Source organism: Pristiophorus japonicus, chromosome 19 (assembly GCF_044704955.1).
Source record: "Pristiophorus japonicus isolate sPriJap1 chromosome 19, sPriJap1.hap1, whole genome shotgun sequence".
Classification (NCBI taxonomy): domain Eukaryota; kingdom Metazoa; phylum Chordata; class Chondrichthyes; family Pristiophoridae; genus Pristiophorus; species Pristiophorus japonicus.
Window position 1 is genome coordinate 93,026,831 of NC_091995.1, and position 22,288 is coordinate 93,049,118.

At 50.4% G+C, this 22,288-nt stretch overlaps 1 long non-coding RNA gene across 1 annotated transcript; it reads right to left on the reverse strand.

Annotated features, from left to right (window-relative positions):
- Positions 1-1,519: 1,519 nt before the first annotated feature.
- On the reverse strand, positions 1,520-17,043 carry LOC139230050 (uncharacterized). Its single transcript, XR_011587887.1, has 3 exons — positions 16,842-17,043; positions 6,061-6,158; positions 1,520-1,633 (listed from the first exon to the last, which is right to left on the reverse strand). It is a non-coding gene; the product is annotated as an uncharacterized lncRNA (long non-coding RNA).
- Between the last annotated feature and the right edge of the window lie 5,245 nt (positions 17,044-22,288).

Below are 22,288 nucleotides of genomic sequence, written 5' to 3' on the forward strand. Positions count from 1 at the left end.
GCCTTTCACGACCACCGGCCATCGCAAAACAGTAAAAGGGAATATTATTTGAATGGGGAGAAATTACAACATGCTGCGGTGCAGAGGGACCTGGGGGTCCTTGTGCATGAAACTCAAAAAGTTAGTTTGCAGGTGCAGCAGGTAATCAGGAAGGCGAATGGAATGTTGGCCTTCATTGCGAGAGGGATGGAGCACAAAAGCAGGGAGGTCCTGCTGCAACTGTACAGGGTATTGGTGAGGCCGCACCTGGAGTACTGTGTGCAGTTTTGGTCACCTTACTTAAGGAAGGATATACTGGCTTTGGAGGGGGTACAGAGACGATTCACTAGGCTGATTCCGGAGATGAGGGGGTTACCTTATGATGATAGATTGAGCAGACTGGGTCTTTACTCCTTGGAGTTCAGAAGGATGAGTGGGGATCTTATAGAAACATTTAAAATAATGAAAGGGATAGACAAGATCGAGGCAGAGAGGTTGTGTCCACTGGTCGGGGGAGACTAGAACTAGGGGGCACAGCCTCAAAATACGGGGGAGCCAATTTAAAACCGAGTTGAGAAGGAATTTCTTCTCCCAGAGGGTTGTGAATCTGGAATTCTCTGCCCAAGGAAGCAGTTGAGGCTAGCTCATTGAATGTATTCAAGTCACAGATAGATAGATTTTTAACCAATAAGGGAATTGAGGGTTACGGGGAGCGGGCGGGTAAGTGGAGCTGAGTCCACGGCTAGATCAGCCATGATCTTGTTGAATGGCGGAGCAGGCTCGAGGGGCTAGATGGCCTACTCCTGTTCCTAATTCTTATGTTCTTATGTTCAAAGCTTTACAGCCAATGAAGTACTTTTGGAGTGTGGTCACTGTTGTAACGTGGGAAACACGGCAGCCAATTTGCGCACAGCAAGCTCCCACAAACAGCAATGTGATAATCTGCTGATTGAAGGATAAATAAATATTGGACCTCTGCTTGCACTTATCGTCAAGGGTCAACATCATGTGCCATGTTTTAGAAGGGCATCACATGATGGAACATTGCATGCCTGCACGGGTCTTTCGGATGAGATGTTAAACCGAGACCCCGTCTGCTCTCGCAGGTGGACGTAAAAGATCCCACGGCACTATTTTGAAGAAGAGCAGGGGAGTTATCCCTGGTGTCCTGGGGCCAATATTTATCCCTCAATCAACATAACAAAAAAAAACCCCAGATGATTTGGTCATTATCACATTGCTGTTTGTGGGAGCTTGCTGTGCACAAATTGGCTGCCGCGTTTCCTACATTATCACAGTGACTACACTCCAAAAGTACTTCATTGGCTGTAAAGCGCTTTGTGACGTGCGATGGTCGTGAAAGGCATTATATAAATGCAAATCTTTCTTTCTAGTGTCCCTCCGACGAAAGGCTACTATAAGTGACAAGTGAGGGGAGGGGGAGGGGGAAGATCGATCCTCCACGGCTGCGGGTTAAGCCACATAGCTCACGGTCCTTTTACACAACATGTGCTCACCACAACAAAACCAGAACGAGACATTCTCGGTGAGACCGTGCCGCCTACGTTTATGAAGATTTGTGAGTGAGCGGGAGATACGGGAAGGAAAGGAGCAATTCTGGGAGGAGGAGCGGACATCCCGGAGAAGCGGGTACCTGCAGACAGAGAGAGAGAGAGAGAGATGTTAATTGAGCAGTGCGCATCCCACTCGGAATTAAGAGGGGAAACCGAACGATGCAACAGGACAGGGACGAGTGTTCCAGCCCTGGTACCCAAGTTCAGAGAGAATTGGATATTGCACTGGGAAGGCTGCAGAGGAGATTTACCAGGATGTTGCCAGGACTGGAGAATTTTAGCTATGAGGAAAGATTGCATAGGCTGGGGGTTTTTTTTGGAACAGAGGAGGCTGAGGGAGACCTTATTGAGGTGTATAAAATTATGAGGGGCCTGGATCATCATCATAGGCAGTCCCTCGGAATCGGGGAAGACTTGCTTCCACTCTATAAATGAGTCCTTAGGTGGCAACAGTCCAATACGAGAGCCACAGTCCCTGTCACAGGTGGGACAGACAGTGGTTGAAGGAAAGGGTGGGTGGGACTGGTTTGCCGCACGCTCCTTCTGTTGCCTGCGCTTGGTTTCTGCACGCTCTCGGCGATGAGACGATGGGGCCTGGATAGAGAGGATAGAAAGGACCTATTTCCCTTAGCAGCTGGGTCAACAACCAGGGGGCATAGATTTAACATAATTGGGGGGAGGTTTAGAGGGGATTTGAGGGGAAATTTCTTCACCCAGAGGGTGGTGGGGGTCTGGAACTCACTGCCTGAAAGGGTGGTAGAGGCAGAAACCCTCACCACATTTAAAAAGTACTTGGATGTGCACTTGAAGTGCCGTAACCTACAGGGCTACGGACCGAGAGCTGGAAAGTGGGATTAGGCTGGAAAGTGGGATTAGGCTGGGTAGCTTTTTGTCGGCCGGCACGGACACGATGGGCCGAAATGGCCTCCTTCCGCGCTGTAAATTTCTGTGATTTTTTTTTTTCTATGAAATCCAGTCAAGGGGATCAAAGCGTTCTCTGTTGTCTGTCAGAGGCCTGTGTGAATTGGTTATTGTTTAGTGGGCACAGCCTACAGAACAAAATTGCCCTCAACGTGGCATAAAATGAAGGCTGGTTGGAAGCAGATTCAATAATAACTTTCAAAAGGGAATTGGTTATTACACGGGATATACGGCCCAGAAACAGGCCTTCGGCCCAACCAGTCCATGCCGGCGTTTATGCTCCACTCGAGCCTCCTCCCGTCTTTCCTCATCTAAATCTATCAGCATAGCCCTCTATTCCCTTCTCCCTCATATCCTTGTCCAGCCTCCCCTTAAATACATCGATACTATTCGCCTCAACCCCTCCCTGTGGCAGCGAGTTCCACATTCTCACCACTCTCTGGGTAAAGAAGTTTCTCCTGAATTCCCCATTGGATTTCTTGGTGACTATCTTATATTGATGGCCTCTAGTTATGCTCTTCCCCACAAGTGGAAACACTCTCTCTGTATCCACTCTATCAAAACCTTTCATCATTATAAACACCTCTATCAGGTCACCCCTCAGGATTTTTACCTGAAGGAGGGCGGGAGCGGAATTGCAGAGCGATGGGGAAAAGATCAGGGAAGTGGGACTAATTGGGCAGCTCTTGCATAAAGGCGGCACAGACACGATGGGCCGAACGGCCCCAGCCTGTGCGGTGTCACGCTGTGACAATTGGCCATGTCACTCGGCCAGGCCTGGGAAAGGTTGGTGTCAGAAATGGGAAAATGCCGTGATGATACACTAGAGGGCGCACCTCGCAGGTAGGAGTTGGGGAGATGGGAATTACCCAGAAGCACTGGCCCAGATACTACAGGTTAAATAAGAGGGAGAGACAAGAAAATTAATGGCAAAGTGAGAGAGTTTGGAGGCTAGAGGTGGCAGAAGGTTCGCTTATTAGATTTTTAAAAACATTCGATCCTGGGATTTGGGCGTCGCTGGCAAGGCCGGTATTTATTGCCCATCCCTAATTGCCCCTTGAGAAGGTGGTGGTGAGCCACCTTCTTGAACCGCTGCAGTCCGTGTGGTGAAGGTGCTCCCACAGTGCTGTTAGGGAGGGAGTTCCAGGATTGTGACCCAGCGACGATGAAGGAACGGCCGATACATTTCCAAATCTGACGGGATTGGACAGGTTAGATGCAGGAAGAATGTTCCCGATGTTGGGGAAGTCCAGAACCAGGGGTCGCAGTCTAAGGATAAGGGGCAAGCCATTTAGGACCGAGATGAGGAGAAACTTCTTCACTCTCAGAATTGTGAACCTGTGGAATTCTCTACCACAGAAAGTTGTTGAGGCCAGTTCGTTAGATATATTCAAAAGGGAGTTGGATGTGGCCCTTACGGCTAAAGGGATCAAGGGGTATGGAGAGAAAGCAGGAATGGGGTACGGAAGTTGCATGATCAGCCATGATCATATTGAATGGCGGTGCAGGTTCGAAGGGCTGAATGGCCTACTCCTGCACCTATTTTCTGTTTCTATGTCGGGATGGTGTGTGACTGGGAGGGGAACGTGGAGGTGGTGGTGTTCCCATGCGCCTGCTGCCCTTGTCCTTCTAGGCGGTAGAGGTCGCGGGTTTTGGGAGGTGCTGTCGAAGAAGCCTTGTCAAGATTTCTACTGTATCCTGACCCAGTGTGTGTGAGAGAGGGGTGGAAAGATTGGAGAGAAAGAATTTGTTGCTGTGGCTACCAGGAGTCAGGAAGAAATTGCTCCAATGATAACACGGAGGAGGGGAGAGGGGGGATCAGTGACTCAATGCAGCACCATTTGGCAGCAAAATTGGATTGAACCACAGTCGGATTATCCTGATGGAGACCAGCAAACTCCGCAAAGAAACAGGCTTGCCAACAATGTCCCCTTTAAATCTTATTTTGGGCGCGTGATCCCTTTAAGGGGCTCATTCAAAATACCGCACAGTCACGGTTTTTCCAGTTTCAAAAGCCGGTGAGCTGGCTCCGTGGGAGCTGCGGAATGCTGCGCAGCTGTGCAACTTAAAGAGGTTTTAGTCGCCAACCCTCCAGGTTTGCCCTGGAGTGTCCAGGAATCGAAGATTAATCTCTCAGACACTGTAACCCGGGAGAAACATCATACAGGCATTAATTCCTTCGAACACTTTTGTTTATTCATTCTGAAAATATTGAAGACGGGGAGGGGGGGTGCTGTTCTACTGGGTGAGGTGGTTGAAGGCAGGTCATGTGATGAAACCTCCAGGAATATGCCCACCCAGAGTTGGCAACGCTGTTCCCCCTATTGACCAAACCTCACAACTACACCCTGAAAGTTGACAAAATTGAGTGGGAAAGGTTAACCAATTCCTTGACAATTGGGGGCAGGAAATGAGCATCTATTTTAAAAAATTTATTCCTTCATGGAATGTGGCAAGGCCAGCATTTATTGCCCATTGAGAAGGTGGTAGTGAGCTGCCTTCTTGAACCGCTGCAGTCCATGTGGTGAAGGTGCTCCCACACAGCGCTGACTTTGTCATAGTGGTTTGGTGCAACTAAGTGTCTCACTGGGACATTTTGGAGGGCAGTTAAGAGTCAACCACTTTGCTGTGGGTCTGGAGTCACACATCGGCCAGACCAGGTAAGGGCAGTAGATTTCCTTCTCTGCAGGACATCAGTTGGGTTTTTGCAACAAGCCGCTAGTTACATGGTCACCAGATTTATTTAATTCACTGAATTTAAATTCCTCAGCTGTGATGGGATTTGAACCCTTTTCTCCGGATCATTAGACCTCTGGATTATGAGCCCACTAACATTATCACGGTGCTACCATACTCTGTTAGGGACATTGGAAGAGTAGGAGGCCATTCAGCCCCTCGAGCCCCTTCCGTCAAATGTTGGAAGGTTTTTTGATTTATAGACTGAGAGTGGAATCGGGACTTTGCCTGGTGTTGTGGCCCTGGTGAGTACAGGAGCAGGAGGAATCAGGACACAAAGGCTACATTTTCAGAGAGGAATTTTCCCAGATTTTTTTTCTCCCTAAATTGGCCTGGGTTTTTATCTGTTTTTTGCCTCTCCCAGGAGATCACATGGCTCCGGTTGGGGTGGAGTGTAGAATGTTTCAGTATAAGGGGTGTCGCAGTTGTGTGAGGCGGACTGGTTGGGCCGGGTGCTCTTTACCTGTCCGCCATTATTCGTGGGTTTATATGTAACCCACAGAGCTGCTGACCGAGGGCCGTGCGGCTCTTTGTCGGCCGGCGCGGACACGATGGGCCAAAATGGCCGCCTTCTGCGCGGTAAATTTCTATGATTCTATTTTATTCGTCCATCAACCTCAGTTGGGAGACCAGACAGTGCATGCCGTAGGCATGACATTTGTCATCTGTTCCCTGGGCTTGATGTGAGCACGATTGGGCATTTGGGAAAGTCTGCCTCCCAGACTGACTCCCTCTCCTGGCCGGCTGAGGGAGCACTGCGGCAGTTAGCCCGTGAAGGCAGTTCCTGCAGCCCAATGGATAACTACCACGAAAATAGTGACACCCAACTGATCAGATACCAGACGCTCACCAGTCAGCAGTTGTTAAACTTTAAATCCTAACGTTTTCATGCAGCTCTTGTAAGCCTGAGTGGCATCTTTACAGCTTTCTTCTCCTTTATCTGCAATGCTGGAAATGATATAAAACAAAATCGCCAAAGTTAAAGGCAGATTGACCATTGTGGGAAACACATTAAAGCCCCAAACTCCCTCGGTACTTTAAAAAAAATTTGTTCCTGGGATGTGGGCGTCGCTGGCAAGACCGGCGTTTTTTGCCCATCCCTAATTGCCTCTTGAGAAGGTGGTGGTGAGCCGCCTTCTTGAACCGCTGCAGTCCGTGTGGTGAAGGTGCTCCCACAGTGCTGTTAGGGAGGAAGTTCCAGGATTGTGACCCAGCGACGATGAAGGAACGGCCGATATATTTCCGAGTCGGGATGGTGTGTGACTGGGAGGGGAACGTGGAGGTGGTGGTGTTCCCATGGACATGCTGCCCTTGTCCTTCTAGGTGGTAGAGGTCGTGGGTTTGGGAGGTGCTGCACTGCTGTGGCTCAGTGGGCAGCACTCTCGCCTCTGAGTCAGAAGATTGTGGGTTCAAGTCCCACTCCAGGAACTTAAGCACAAAAATCTAGGCTGACAACTCCCAGTGCAGTGCTGAGGGAGCGCTGCACTGTTGGAGGTGCCATCTTTCAGATGAGACATTAAACCGAGGCTTTGTCAGCTCTTTCAGGTGGATGTAAAAGATCCCACGGCACTATTTCAAAGAAGAGCGGGGAGTTCTCCCCGGTGTCCTGGGGCCAATATTTATCCCTCAGTCAACGTCACTGAAACAGATTATCTGGGTCATTGTCACATTGCTGTTTGTGGGAGCTTGCTGTGCGCAAATAGGTTGCCTCGTTTCCCACATTACAACAGTGACTACACTTCAAAAGTACTTCATTGGCTGTAAAGCGCTTTGAGACATCCAGTGGTTGTGAAAGGCGCTATATAAAGGCAAGTCTTTTTTTTTCTCCCAGAGACTCTCCTCTGGAGCAACAGCAGGAACTGAACCTAATCCAGCCACACCCAAGTGACAAGTGCTGATTCTTTCATTTTAGGCTACTGGCCAGTGACCCCTTTAACAAGCAATAAAACCTGTCCATTAACCAAATTAAATGAACCTTAGTAAATGTGGTTTGGGGCAGTGTTGCCAAAGACATCAACCACTAGCCACAACTATTTGGGGTTAAAACTTTAAATCAAATGTTCCCTCTTGTAAGGGAACCAAACCCCACAAATGAACTAATAAACAGGGAAGCTTAACAAATCTAATTCAATTAAAATTTTGTTGCCGGGGGTGATGATGCACTCCAGTCCCTCCGGTGCCCACCTCTCGCGGAAGGCCGCGAGCGTACCGGTGGACACCGCGTGCTCCATCTCCAGGGACACCCCTGGCTCGGATGTAACCGCGGAAGAGAGGCAGGCAGTCGGGCTGAACGACCCCCTCGACCGCCCGCTGCCTGGACCGGCTGATGGCCCCCCTTGGCCAGGCCCAGGAGCAGTCCCGCGAGGAGGCCCTCCGACCTGCCCGCTCCCCTCCGCACAGGGTGCCCAAAGATTAGGAGAGTGGGACTGAAGCGCAACCAGAAATTGAGGAGCAGCCCCTTCAAATAATGGAACAGGGGCTGCAACCTCGCACACTCAACATACACACGGAACACGGACTCCTCCAGACCGCAGAAAACGCAGGCAACTAATTGCATTTCTAATTAGTAAATAGAACGTGGCGATAGGCACTGTCGCTGAACATCTCTGGTGGCGGAATCTAGAACAAGGGGCACAATCTTAAAATTAGAGCCAGGCCGTTCAGGGGTGATGTCAGGAAACACTTCTTCACACAAAGGGCAGTGGGAATCTGGAACTCTACCCCCCCAGAAGGCTGTTGAGGCCGGGGGTCCTTTAAAAATTTCAAGACGGAAATTGAGAGATTTTTGTTGGGTAAGGGTATCGAGGGATTAAGAACATAAGGAATAGGAGCAGGAGTCGGCCATTCGGCCCCTCGAACCTGCTCCGCCATTCAATGAGATCATGGCTGATCTGATCTTGGCCTCAACTCCACTTCTCTGCCCTCTCCCCATAACTCTTGACGGCACTATAGTTCAAAAATCTGTCTATATATTCAGTGACCCAGCCTCCACAGCTCTCTGGGGCAGAGAATTCCACAGATTCATGACTCCCTGAGAGAAGAAATTCCTCCTCATCTCCGTTTTAAATGGGCGACCCCCTTATTCTGAAACTATGCCCCCTAGTTCTAGATTCCCCCAGGAGGGGAAACATCCTCTCTGCATCTATCCTGTCCAGCCCCCTCAGAATCTGATACATTTCAATAAGATCACCTCTCATCCTTCTAAACTTCAATGAGTACAGGCCCAACCTGCTCAACCTTTCCTCATAAGACAAACCCTAATTGAGCAACGGTGGGAAACTGGATTTGAGGTGCAGATCAGCCTCAATCCGATTGAATGGCGGGAGCAGGCTCGAGGGGCTAAATGGCCAACTCCTGCTCCTACCTTTTGTAAAATGGTAAAATGATGAACAGCAGAGTGTGTGAATATGTTGTGAGTGCTTTACTTACTTGGTTACATGGGGTATACGGCCCAGAAACAGGCCATTCGGCCCAACCAGTCCATGCCAACGTTTATGCTCCACTCGAGCCTCCTCCCGTCTTTCCTCATCTAAATCTATCAGCATAACCCTCTATTCCCTTCTCCCTCATATCCTTGTCCAGCCTCCCCTTAAATGTATCGATACTATTCGCCTCAACCCCTCCCTGTGGCAGCGAGTTCCACACTCTCACCGCTCTCTGGGTAAAGAAGTTTCTCCTGAATTCCCCATTGGATTTCTCGGTGACTATCTTATATTGATGGCTTCTAGTTATGCTCTTCCCCACAAGTGGAAACACTCTCTCTGTATCCACTCTATCAAAACCTTTCATCATTATAAACACCTCTATCAGGTCACCCCTCAGGATTTTTACCTGAAGGAGGGCGGGAGCGGAATTGCAGAGCGATGGGGAAAAGATCAGGGGAGTGGGACTAATTGGGCAGCTCTTGCATAAAGGCGGCACAGACACGATGGGCCGAACGGCCCCAGCCTGTGCGGTGTCACGCTGTGACAATTGGCCATGTCACTCGGCCAGGCCTGGGAAAGGTTGGTGTCAGGAATGGGAAAATGCCGCGATGATACACTAGAGGGCGCACCTCGCAGGTAGGAGTTGGGGAGATGGGAATTACCCAGAAGCACTGGCCCAAATACTACAGGTTAAATAAGAGGGAGAGACAAGAAAATTAATGGCAAAGTGAGAGAGTTTGGAGGCTAGAGGTGGCAGAAGGTTCGCTTATTAGATTTTTTAAAACATTTGATCCTGGGATGTGGGCATCGCTGGCAAGGCCGGCATTTATTGGCCATCCCTAATTGCCCCTTGAGAAGGTGGTGGTGAGCCGCCTTCTTGAACCGCTGCAGTCCGTGTGGTGAAGATGCTCCCACAGTGCTGTTAGGGAGGGAGTTCCAGGATTGTGACCCAGCGACGATGAAGGAACGGCCGATACATTTCCAAGTCTGATGGGATTAGACAGGTTAGATGCAGGAAGAATGTTCCCGATGTTGGGGAAGTCCAGAACCAGGGGTCACAGTCTAAGGATAAGGGGTCGGCCATTTAGGACCGAGATGAGGAGAAACTTCTTCACTCAGAGGGTGGTGAACCTGTGGAATTCTCTGCCCCAGAGGGCTGTGGAGGTTCAGTCTTTGAATATGTTCAAGGCTGAGACAGACAGATTCTTGAACTACAGGGGAGACAAGGGATATGGGGAGCGGGCGGGAAAGTGGAGTTGAGGTCGAAGATCAGCCATGATCTTATTGAATGGCGGAGCAGGCTCAAGGGGCCGAATGGCCGACTCCTGCTCCTATTTCTTATGTTCTTATGTTGTCCCCTTAAGTGCATCTATACTATTCATTAGTCACTGAAAGGTGATAGATGTTTGTTAAGTGCATATACACAGGTGAAGTGCATCTCCCTGTACTATGCGAGTGTGTGCGTATGAAGTGTTTTCAACGAAAATTGGTGTATGTGGTTAAAATGGGTCACATTTAATGAGTCAGCAATTGCTATTGGACAACTCGAGTGCAGAGGGAGCTTTACTCTGCACCTAAACCTTGCTAGACCAGGGACCTCAAACACAATGTACTCCGTTCCCCAGCATTAATGTTCCTCATCTTGATAAGACACAGAATTCAGACAACAACAACCTGTATTTATATAGCGCCTTTAACGCAGTGAAACGTCCCAAGATGCATTCACAGGAGTATTAGGAGACAAAAAATTTAACACCAAGCCGCATAAGGAGAAATTAGCGCAGGTGACCAAAAGCTTGGTCAAAGAGGTCGGTTTTAAGGAGCGTCTTGAAGGAGGAGAGAGAGAGAGGTAGAGAGGCGGAGAGGTTTAGGGAGTGAGTTCCAGAACTTGGGGCCCAGGCAACAGAAGGCACAGCCACCGATGGTGGAGCGATTATAATCAGGGATGCTCAAGAGGGCAGAATTAGAGGAGCGCAGAGATCTCGGGGGGGCTGGAGGGCAGAGATAGGGAGAGACGAGGGCCATGGAGGGATTTGAAAACAAGGATGAGAATTTTGAAATCGAGACGTTGCTTAACTGGGAGCCAGTGTAGGTGAGCGAGCACAGGGGGTGATGGGTGAGCGCCTTGGTGCGAGTTAGGACACGGGGCAGCGAGCACAGGGGATGATGGGTGAGCGCCTTGGTGCGAGTTAGGACACGGGGCAGCGAGCACAGGGGATGATGGGTGAGCGGGACTCGGTGCAAGTTAGGACACGGGGCAGCGAGCACAGGGAATGATGGGTGAGCGCCTTGGTGCAAGTTAGGACACGGGGCAGCGAGCACAGGGGATGATGGGTGAGCGGGACTCGGTGCGAGTTAGGACACGGGGCAGCGAGCACAGGGGATGATGGGTGAGCAGGACTCGGTGCGAGTTAGGACAGGGGGCAGCGAGCACAGGGGGTGATGGGTGAGCGCCTTGGTGCGAGTTAGGACACGGGGCACAGGGGGTAATGGGTGGGCGGGACTCGGTGCGAGTCAGGACATGGGGCACAGGGGGTGATGGGTGGGCGGGACTCGGTGCGAGTCAGGACACGGGGCACAGGGGGTGATGGGTGGGCGGGACTCGGTGCGAGTTAGGACACGGGGCACAGGGGGTGATGGGTGGGCGGGACTCGGTGCGAGTTAGGACAGGGGGCAGCGAGGACAGGGGGTGATGGGTGAGCGGGACTCGGTGCGAGTTAGGACAGGGGGCAGCGAGGACAGGGGGCAGCGAGCACAGGGGATGATGGGTGAGCGGGACTCGGTGCGAGTTAGGACACGGGGCACAGGGGGTGATGGGTGGGCGGGACTCGGTGCGAGTTAGGACAGGGGGCAGCGAGGACAGGGGGTGATGGGTGAGCGGGACTCGGTGCGAGTTAGGACACGGGGCACAGGGGGTGATGGGTGGGCGGGACTCGGTGCGAGTTGGGCCCAACATGAGAAGCAGTGCTGTTCCCAGTCTCAGAATGGAGACACCGTCTCGAATCATGTACCGACAGGGAACATGTCCAGAAACCTGGGTGTCCCCTGGGTTTATCTGGGTGGATAGCATGCAGAAACCCGGCACTAATGATCAGTCAGATTTCATTACACGCGGACAATGGAAATCACACCGTCAGCCAGCCGTGAAATGCCCGGAAATTCTTCCCTGGTTCCATGAGCTGACAAGCGCTGAGTCAGCCTGTCTAAATCAACCATCGTCCTTGGCACCGCCCTCCACCCTTGCCCCGGGGGTCGGTCTCGACACATCAACAGCCAAAGTCACCGTCAGCTCGAATTAGGGAACAGAGCTCGAGGTTAAAACAACACCAGGCACTCAGAAGACACTCACGCCAACAGCGCCGGTCGTGGAGGTTTTCTTGACGCTAGTTAAACCTGAGTGGAGCAGCTCTGCTTCGACGTTGGAATCTTTTTTTTTCCTTGGTGTAGTCTCTCAATTTTAAACCCTGCCGCCTCCCTCTTTCAAAATCTCCAGATTCGAGGTGCCACGCTGGTATCCATTCACCAACTCGCCTCAAATGCCTGCTTCTCCATCAGCTTGGATAGTGAGTGTCCGCAGACTATTTGACTGTGGGAGGCACCGCCGCCATTGAAAATAAACCCCAATGCACGCACCAGTTTTGGCAGGAGGCAGTGGGGAATCCCAGTTAATTCTACCCCCCCCCCCCCACCTCCACTCCGGGGGTCTGGGATCCGTTATCTCAATCCTCCCGACCGTCGGAGAACTCGGTATAGTTTGGGAATCAATCCTGGGACCTTCCGGTCGGTATGGCCTGCCCGATTGGGGAGGTAAAATATCTGCAACGTGGTTGGTCGCACTCTTGCCTCCGATTCAGGGGGCTGTGGGTTCAGGTCCGACTTCAGGACCTCGCCTGATGCCGGGCCGAGGGAACGCTGCATTGTTCGGATGAGATGTCAGGCTGAAGGTCCTGCCTGTTTTCTTAGGTGGGCGGAACAGACCCCATTATGCTAGTTGAAGCTCAGGAGGGGTGTCCTGGCCAACATTCTACCCTCAACCAGCATCGCCAAAAACATATTTAACTGTCCCTGCATCTCACTGCTGTGTGTGTGGGAGCTTGCTGTGCGCGAATTGGCTGCTGCGTTTCCCCACGGAACAACAGTGACTACTGCATTTCAAATATAATCGGCTATCGACTCTTTTTTGACATCTTGAGGACGTGAAAGAAAGACTTGCATTTATATAGCGCCTTTCACGACCACCGGACGTCTCAAAGCGCTTTACAGCCAATGAAGTATTTTTTGGAGTGCAGTCACTGTTGTAATGTGGGAAACGCAGCAGCCAATTTGTGCACAGCAAGCTCCCACACACAGCAATGTGATGATGACCCAGATAATCTGTTTCTTTTGTTATGTTGATTGAGGGATAAATATTGGCCCAGGACACTGGGGAGAACGCCCTGCTCTTCTTCAAAATAGTGTATGGGATCTTTTATATCCACCTGAGAGAGCAGACGGGTCCTCGGTTTAACGTCTCATCCGAAAGACAGCACCTCCGGTAGAGCAGCACTCCCTCAGTACTGCCCCTCCGACAGTGCAGCGCTCCCTCAGTATTGCCCCACCGACAGTGCGGTGCTCCCTCAGTACTGCCCCTCCGACAGTGCGGCGCTCCATCAGTATTGCCCCTCCGACAGTGCAGCACTCCCTCAGTACTGCCCCTCCGACAGTGCAGCACTCCCTCAGTACTGCCCCTCCGACAGTGCAGCGCTCCCTCAGTACTGCACTGGAATGTCAGCCTAGATTTAGGTGCTCAAGTCCCACTGAGCCACAGCTGACACTATATCAATGCAAGCTCCTCTCTCTCTGCACAATGCTCTGCTGCTGTTTCCAACAGGACCTCCACCTACCAATGTGTTTAAACTCTTCACCTCCTTAACTTAATGGTAAGCCCCTGTCAGACAACATTATCTGCAGCAAACGGTCTCCTCCCTCTACCGGAGGGGTTAATTAGGGAGGTTGCTGACAAAGTATCTCGCTAATGGCCACGGGGGTGATTAGTCCGGAAAGGCGCTGAGCATCTCGCGTCTTGACGCCGAGAGCGTGCAGAAACCAAGCGCAGGCAGCGGAAGGAGCGTGCGGCAAACCAGTCCCACCCTCCCCTTCCCTCAATCACTGTCTGTCCCACCTGAGACAGGGACTGTGGCCCTTGTATTGGACGGTTCAGCCACCAAAGAACTCACTTTGGGAGTGGAAGCAAGTCTTCCTCGATTTCGAGGGACTGTCTATGATGATGATTAGTCCCTCATTGACTCATTAACACAGCCGTTTGGATCATTTAAAGGAATTCCGTTCTTTACTACGCAAGATAAGTACGGATAAGGGAGGCCATTCAGCCCATCTAGTTCATACTTCTACAGAATGCAATTGCACTTCACCCATCTCCGTTCCCCTGCTCCCTCCCCTATTTAGCTCATGCTTGAATGACCAATATTTTCCCATAACTGTTGAAACATGACTCCATTTTATAAAACACTGGTTTGCCCACAACTTGAGTATTGTGTCCAATTCTGGGCACCACACTTTAGGAAGGATGTGAAGGCCTTAGAGAGGGTACAGAAAAGATTTAGGAGAATGGTTCCAGGGATGAGGGACTTCAGTTACGTGGATAGACTGGAGAAGCTGGGGTTGTTCTCCTTGGAGCAGAGAAGGTTGAGAGGAGATTTGATCGAGGTGTTCAAAATCATGAGGGGTCTGGACAGAGTAGAGAGAGAGAAACTGTTCCCATTGGTGGAAGGGTCGGGAACCAGAGGACACAGATTTAAGGCGATTGGCAGAAGAACCAAAGACGACATGAGGGAAAACATTTTTACGCAGCGAGTGGTTAGGATCTGGAATGCGCTGCCTGAGAGGGTGGTGGAGGCAGACTCAATCGTGGCTTTCAAAAGGGAGTTGGATAAGTACCTGAAGGAGAAAATACTGCAAGGCTACGGAGAAAGGGCTGGGGGAGTGCGACTGGCTGAGGTGCTCTTGCAGAGAGCCGGCACGGGCTCGACGGGCCGAATGGCCTCCTTCTGTGCTGTAACCGTTCTGTGGTTCTCGGTGTTAATGAGGTTGTGCTGTCTGACATCAGTCCTGCACTTCATAAGAACATAAGAGATAGGAGCAGGAGTCGGCCATTCGGCCTCTCGAGCCTGCTCCGCCATTCAATAAGATCATGGCTGATCTGACCTTGGGCTCAGCTCCACTTCCCCGCCCGCTCCCCATAACCCTCGACTCCCTTATCGTTCAAAAATCTGTCTATCTCCACCTTAAATATATTCAATGACCCAGCCTCCACAGCTCTCTGGGGCAGAGAATTCCACAGATTCACGACCCTCTGAGAGAAGAAATTCCTCCTCATCTCCGTTTTAAATGGGCGACCCCTTATTCTGAAACTATGCCCCCTAGTTCTAGATTCCCCCACGAGGGGAAACATCCTCTCTGCATCCACCCTGTCGAGCCCCCTCAGAATCTGATACATTTCAATAAGATCACCTCTCATTCTTCTAAACTCCAATGAGTACAGGACCAACCTGCTCAACCTTTCCTCATAAGACAACCCCTTCACCTCAGGAATCAACCGAGTGAACCTTCTCTTGTTGCTGGTTTATCTCCTTCTGTTGCCCATTGTAATGTAGTTTGCATTCTCTACAATCACTTAATATCATACCTACCTCCACAAGGTCCTCTCACATTCCTGCTCCTTTATGGCTGTATTGTCCAACGCCCTCACTCAACGCTTAGCCTGTTTTAGTGACTTGGACTTGCATTTAGAGACGTGCACTTCAACCTATATCTAATAAATGTATCGAATTAAAATGGGGATTTACGAGGATGTTGCCTGGACTGGAGAATTTTAGTTTTGAGGAAAGATTGGATGGGCTGGGGTTGTTTTCTTTGGAACTGAGGAGGCTGAGGGGAGACCTTATTGAGGTGCATAAAATTATGAGGGTCCTGGATAGAGTGGATAGGAAGGACCTGTTTCCCTTAGCGGAGGGGTCAACAACCAGGGGGCACAGATTTAAAGTAATTGGGGGGAGGTTTAGAGGGGATTTGAGGGGAAATGTCTTCACCCAGAGGGTGGTGGGGGTCTGGAACTCACTGCCTGAAAGGGTGGTAGAGGCAGAAACCCTCACCACATTTAAAAAGTTCTTTAAAAAGTAACCTACAGGGCTACGGACCAAGAGCTGGAAAGTGGGATTAGGCTGGGTAGCTCTTGGTCGGCTGGCACGAACACGATGGGCCGAATGGCCTCCTTCTGCGCCGTAAATTTCTCTGATTCTCTGATTCTATGATCCAGTTGTCGCGGACTGAGTGGAGCGGAGGTTGACCATGGTACGTCTTGAGGCCTGTTCCAGTTCCTCATCCAATACACCAACAGCAACTTGCATTTATATAGCGCCTTCAATGTAGTGAAACATCCCAAGGCTTCACGGGAGTATTGTCAGACAAAAAATTGACACCGAGCAACAAAAGGAGGTATAAAGGACAGGCGACCAAAAGCTTGGTCAAAGAGGTGGGTTTTAAGGGGCGTTGTAACGGAGGAGAGAGAGGCGGAGAGGTTTAGGGAGGGAGTTCCAGAGCTTGGGGCCCAGGCAGCTGAAGGCACGGCCACCAACAAGCCCCACCATTACCAGACCTCGTGCGTCTTCCTCACAGACCTCGAGGCCTGTCCGCCTTGTTTCACTGCAGGAACCTTGGGTGACGTGTGAGCGGGGGGGGGGGGCCATGTTGGTTTGCGTTGACTTTCACCGTGGGAGGGTGGGAGGGGGGGGGAACTGCTTCCCAAGTCGCTGCGAGGTAGCTCAAGTCGAGGAGCATTACCGGTGCTGGAAGAGGCTCCCTCCTCCTGTGCTGGGGAGGGGTGGGAATTGACAAGAACCCTAATTGGAATAACGGGACCGCCGAGACGGAATTCCTCGCCGATTCCCGAAAACGGTGACTGCGGAGGCGATTACAGGCAAGCTGACAGGTCGGCGACGCACGATCTTTTGGGGGCAATGTATTTAACTGTGCAGCGATTCTGCAACGTATCTGGTTCGAAACCTCAGAATCCCTAACGCTCTGAGTGGTTTTTTTTAAAAAAAAAAAGAAACCCTATACAATTACCGTCAAGTTTCAGAAATACCAGCTGTCTTGTCACATCAAAACTCAGACAGGAATTCGTCTTAACGCTAATCAACCTGCTCACCATTTCACCATGGCACTTTTCAGCTCCGCACAGGCGGTCTCAGAAGGAATCGCCGTGACCTTGTCTTTCTCCGCTGCGCGCAGGCTCTCCTGATCTTTACTGTCTGACATGGCGACGCTCCTCCGAATGGTCGACTCTCCCTCTCTCCGCCCCTCTCTCTCTCTCTCTCTCTCTCTCTCTCTCTCCACTCCCCTCGGAGCTGAGGAGTGGAAGATAATTTTTTTGTCAAATGACGGCAGCCAAGGGCGGAGGTCAACAGCCGGGGCAGGAGAGATAACGTGACAGGCTCGGGCACGGCTAATGCGAAGCTTATGTAACATCGCTGCAGCCGGCCATCGGTGAGGGACGTGACGCTTGACCTATTTAACCGTCTGCGGACTGGGCGACACTGAAACTCTTTTAAATGATAACTTTAAGCCAAGTGTCCCCTGTGGTAAAAGGGGGACAACCACAACTCAAACCCGCAAGGTAACAAATTAGCGTTAAAGGGAACCTTAGCCAAATCAAATTAAAACAGAAAGCAAGCGCAGGCAGCGGAAGGAGCGTGCGGCAAACCAGCCCCACCCTCCCTTTCCCTCAACCACTGTCTGTCCCACCTGTGACAGGGACTGTGGCTCTCGTATTGGACTGTTCAGCCACCTAAGGACTCATGTTTAGAGTGGAAGCAAGTCTTCCTCGATTCCGAGGGACTGCCTACGATGATGATAATGCACTCCAGTCCCTCCGGCGCCCACCTCTCGCGGAAGGCCGCGAGCGTACCGGTGGACACCGCGTGCTCCATCTCCAGGGGACACCCCATGGCTCGGACGTAACCGCGGGAGAGAGGCAGGCAGTCGGGCCGAGCGGCCAATATTTCCTGGCCAATATTTATCCCTCAACCAACATAACAGAAACAGATTATCCGGGTCATTATCACATTGCTGTTTGTGGGAGCTTGCTGTGCGCAAATGGGCTGCCGCGTTTCCCACGTTACAACAGTGACCGCACTCCAAAAGTACTTCATTGGCTGTAAAGCGCTTTGGGACATCCTGAGGTCATGAAAGGCGCTATATAAATTAAGTCCTTTTCTATTCGTGGACAGCAAGCCAGTCAGTTTAAATTTCCCCTCCCCCACACCGACACTACCTCGAGTTGAGGTACAGTAGCAGCTGGACGTGTCAATCTCTGGGACCTCACAGAAGAAATGGTTCTGCGTGTGAGCAGCGGGATGGTGAGTGGGAATAGGGCTATCTGAGGGCAGGGAGGGGCGTGTGTGCGGAGGGTGGGGGGCAAGACAAACTGCACCCACACATACTTTACAGCAGGGGTCAGTGGAGAGTAATCGGGAGCAGGAACCCTGACTGGTTGTACCTTGCTTCACGGACACAAACCAACGGCATGTGTTTCTATTGCATGGAATGTTCAGCACAGGAACAGGCCACTGGGCCCCAGCGCTCCGTGCCGGGGTTTATGCCCCACCGCTCCGTGCCGGGGTTTATGCCCCACCGCTCCGTGCCGGGGTTTATGTTCCACACCAGCCCCCTCCCACCCCTCTCCATCTCACCCCATCACCATATCCTTCTGTTCCTTTCTCCCTCATGTGTTTATCTGGCTTCCCCTTAAATGCATCGATACTGTTGTGTATGCAACACTGTGCCACCAGAGGGCGTACCTGTTGGAGTCCCAAGTCATCCCAGCATCCCTTGGGAGCACTGTATATAAGCAGGTCTCCCATGCTGTACCAGCACTCTGGAGTCTGAATAACAAGACTAAGGTCACACTTACGTCTACAGTACTCAGTCATATTGCTTTATTCAACTCATAACAGAGATTATTCGCCTCAACCCCTCCCTGTGGCAGCGAGTTCCACATTCTCACCACTCGCTGGGTAAAGAAATTTCTCTTGAATTCCCCATTGGGTTTATTGGTGACTATCTTATATTGATGCCCCCCCTAGTTCTGGCCTCACCCCACAAATGGAAACATCTTCTCTACGTCTACCCTATCCAACCCTTTCATAAGCTTAAAGTCCCCCATCAGCTCATCTCTCGGCCTTCCCTGCGAGAAAGGAGCTCCCGCCGGTTCAGTCTTTCCTGATGGTTATAACCACTCAATTCTGGTATCACAAAACGGTTACGGCACAGGAGGAGGCCATTCGGCCCATCGAGCCCGTGCTGGCTCTCTGCAAGAGCACCTCAGCCAGTCCCCCTCCCCCGCCCTTTCCCCGTAGCCCTGCTAATCTTTTTCCTTCAGGTACTTATCCAACTCCCTTTTGAAAGCCACGATTGAGTCTGCCTCCACCACCCTCTCAGGCAGCGCATTCCAGATCCTAACCACTCGCTGCGTAAAAAATGTTTCCCTCATGTCGTCTTTGGTTCTTCTGCCAATCGCCTTAAATCTGTGTCCTCTGGTTCCCGACCCTTCCACCAATGGGAACAGTTTCTCTCTATCCACTCTGTCCAGACCCCTCATGATTTTGAACACCTCGATCAAATCTCCTCTCAACCTTCTCTGCTCCAAGGAGAACAACCCCAGCTTCTCCAGTCTATCCACGTCACTGAAGTCCCGCATCCCTGGAACCATTCTCGTAAATCCCCTCTGCGCCCTCTCTAAGGCCTTCACATCCTTCCTAAAGTGTGGTGCCCAGAATTGGACACAGTGCTCCAGATGGGGCCGAACCCGTGTTTTATACAGGTTCTTAGAAACATAGAAAATAGGTGCAGGCGTAGGCCATTCGGCCCTTCTAGCCTGCACCACCATTCAATGAGTTCATGGCTGAACATGCAACTTCAGTACCCCCTTCCTGCTTTCTCGCCATACCCCTTGATCCCCCGAGTAGTAAGGACTTCATCCAACTCCTTTTTGAATATATTTAGTGAATTGGCCTCAAAACTTTCTGCGGTAGAGAATTCCACAGGTTCACCACTCTCTGGGTGAAAAGTTTCTCCTCATCTCGCTCCTAAATGGCTTACCCATTATCCTTAGACTGTGTCCCCTGGTTCTGGACTTCCCCAACATTAGGAACATTCTTCCTGCATCTAACCTGTCTAACCCCGTCAGAATTTTAAACGTTTCTATAAGGTCCCCTCTCATTCTTCTGAACTCCAGTGAATACAAGCCCAGTTGATCCAGTCTTTCTTGATAGGTCAGTCCCGCCATCCCGGGAATCAGTCTGGTGAACCCTCGCTGCACTCCCTCAATAGCAAGAATATCCTTCCTCAGGTTAGGAGACCAAAACTGTACACAATACTCCAGGTGTGGCCTCACCAAGGCCCTGTACAACTGTAGCAACACCTCCCTACCCCTGTAATCAAATCCCCTCGCTATGAAGGCCAACATGCCATTTGCTTTCTTAACCGCCTGCTGTACCTGCATGCCAACCTTCAATGACTGATGTACCATGACACCCAGGTCTCGTTGCAGCTCCCCTTTTCCTAATCTGTCACCATTCAGATAATAGTCTGTCTCTCTGTTTTTACCACCAAAGTGGATAACCTCACATTTATCCACATTATACTTCATCTGCCATGCATTTGCCTACTCACCTAACCTATCCAAGTCGCTCTGCAGCCTCATAGCATCCTCCTCTCAACTCACACTGCCACCCGCAAATTTGGAGATACTATATTTAATCCCCTCGTCTAAATCATTAATGTACAGTGTAAACAGCTGGGGCCCCAGCACAGAACCTTGCGGTACCCCACTAGTCACTGCCTGCCATTCTGAAAAGTACCCATTTACTCCTACTCTTTGCTTCCTGTCTGACAGCCAGTTCTCAATCCATGTCAGCACACTACCCCCAATCCCATGTGCTCTAACTTTGCACATTAATCTCTTGTGTGGGACCTTGTCGAAAGCCTTCTGAAAGTCCAAATATACCACATCAACTGGTTCTCCCTTGTCCACTCTACTGGAAACATCCTCAAAAAATTCCAGAAGATTTGTCAAGCATGATTTCCCTTTCACAAATCCATGCTGACTTGGACCTATCATGTCACCTCTTTCCAAATGCACTGCTATGATTCAATATGATCATGGCTGATCATGCAGCTTCAGTACCCCACTCCTGCCTTCTCTCCATACCCCCTGATCCCCTTAGCTGTAAGGGCCACATCAAACTCCCTCTTGAATATATCCAAAGAACTGGCCTCAACAATTGGTTCATCATAATTTCCACACTTTTGTACTCCCATAGGCTTTTTTTAAACTGTTTTTTCAACCTGCACCATACATCGAATGAAGCTCTTCCCAGGCATCAAACCCAATGACCTTTTGGTCCATCGTTAGCAACTGAGGAGTTTCAGAACCGGGAGCTTCTAAACAGGTTACTGTGGTCAGGTGTCGCCAAGCTCAAGGTGCTGTCACAGGCAACCATTACATTGGAAATGGTTTTAAAACTACTCGTTTAGAATGAGCTCCAATACTAGTGATGAAGCATCTATGATGGTACATAGGATTTTATTTCTGGTCTTACAGGAGGAAAGAAAGACTTGTATTTATATAGCGCCTTTCACTACCACCTCAAAGCGCTTTACAGCCAATGAAGTACTTTGGAAGTGTGCTCCCAATGTGAGGCTATTGATGTGTGGAGGTTCAAAATGTATGTTTGCCAGGACAGTTGGCATGGTAACCAGTTTTCCATCGATTGAAGCAGATATGTATTTGGCACATACCATTTCACTCAGAAGGGGATTTTACTCAGAATACTTCAATTTCTATAAAATTATAGTCAAGTTCTTGCAAACAGGAGTCTTGCCCTGGCTACTAACTGGACATGCAATATGTTTTCAATGAGAAACACACTGCTGTTTCAGAGGGAAGGAAGGGAGACAGACAGACAGACAGACAGACAGACAGCGAGCGGGACAGACTGAGAGAGAGAGAGAGAGAGAGAGCGCGAGAGAGACAGACACAGAGAGAGCGAGAGAGAGATAGAGAGAGAGAGAGAGAGAGAGACACAGAGAGAGAGAGACAGAGAGAGAGATACATAGAGAGAGACAGAGCCCTTCATAACGTGGCAGTGGTTTCTAGTCAGTGAACAAATTAATTCATTACAAGGAGAACTCTCCCAGCAGTGGTATAGTTCTAGTTGTTGCTTTTCCAGAGAGCCACAACTTGAACTAACAGGGGTCGAGTCAACTTCTCTAATACTCCATTCTACAGCCCAAATTAAATCGATTGGAAGAGGCCACTGGAAAGCAGGGCTCACAGACCCCAATCTGTTCTCAGCAAGGGTTCCCTGTGTGGAAATGTGATTCTACGGGACACGACCAAAGTCAGGTGAAATACATTGGCCCAGTTTTAGAGATACTTGGTTCATAATTTAAAAAAAATGCAACAGCCAGAATATTTGTCATATCAAATAGTTATTTAATAGACCACAAATTCAGTCCATCACTTGATAGATATTAAACCAATATGTTGCCTCTTAAGTCAGACATACTAGTCTCCTTAAATCAGTAAAGGTT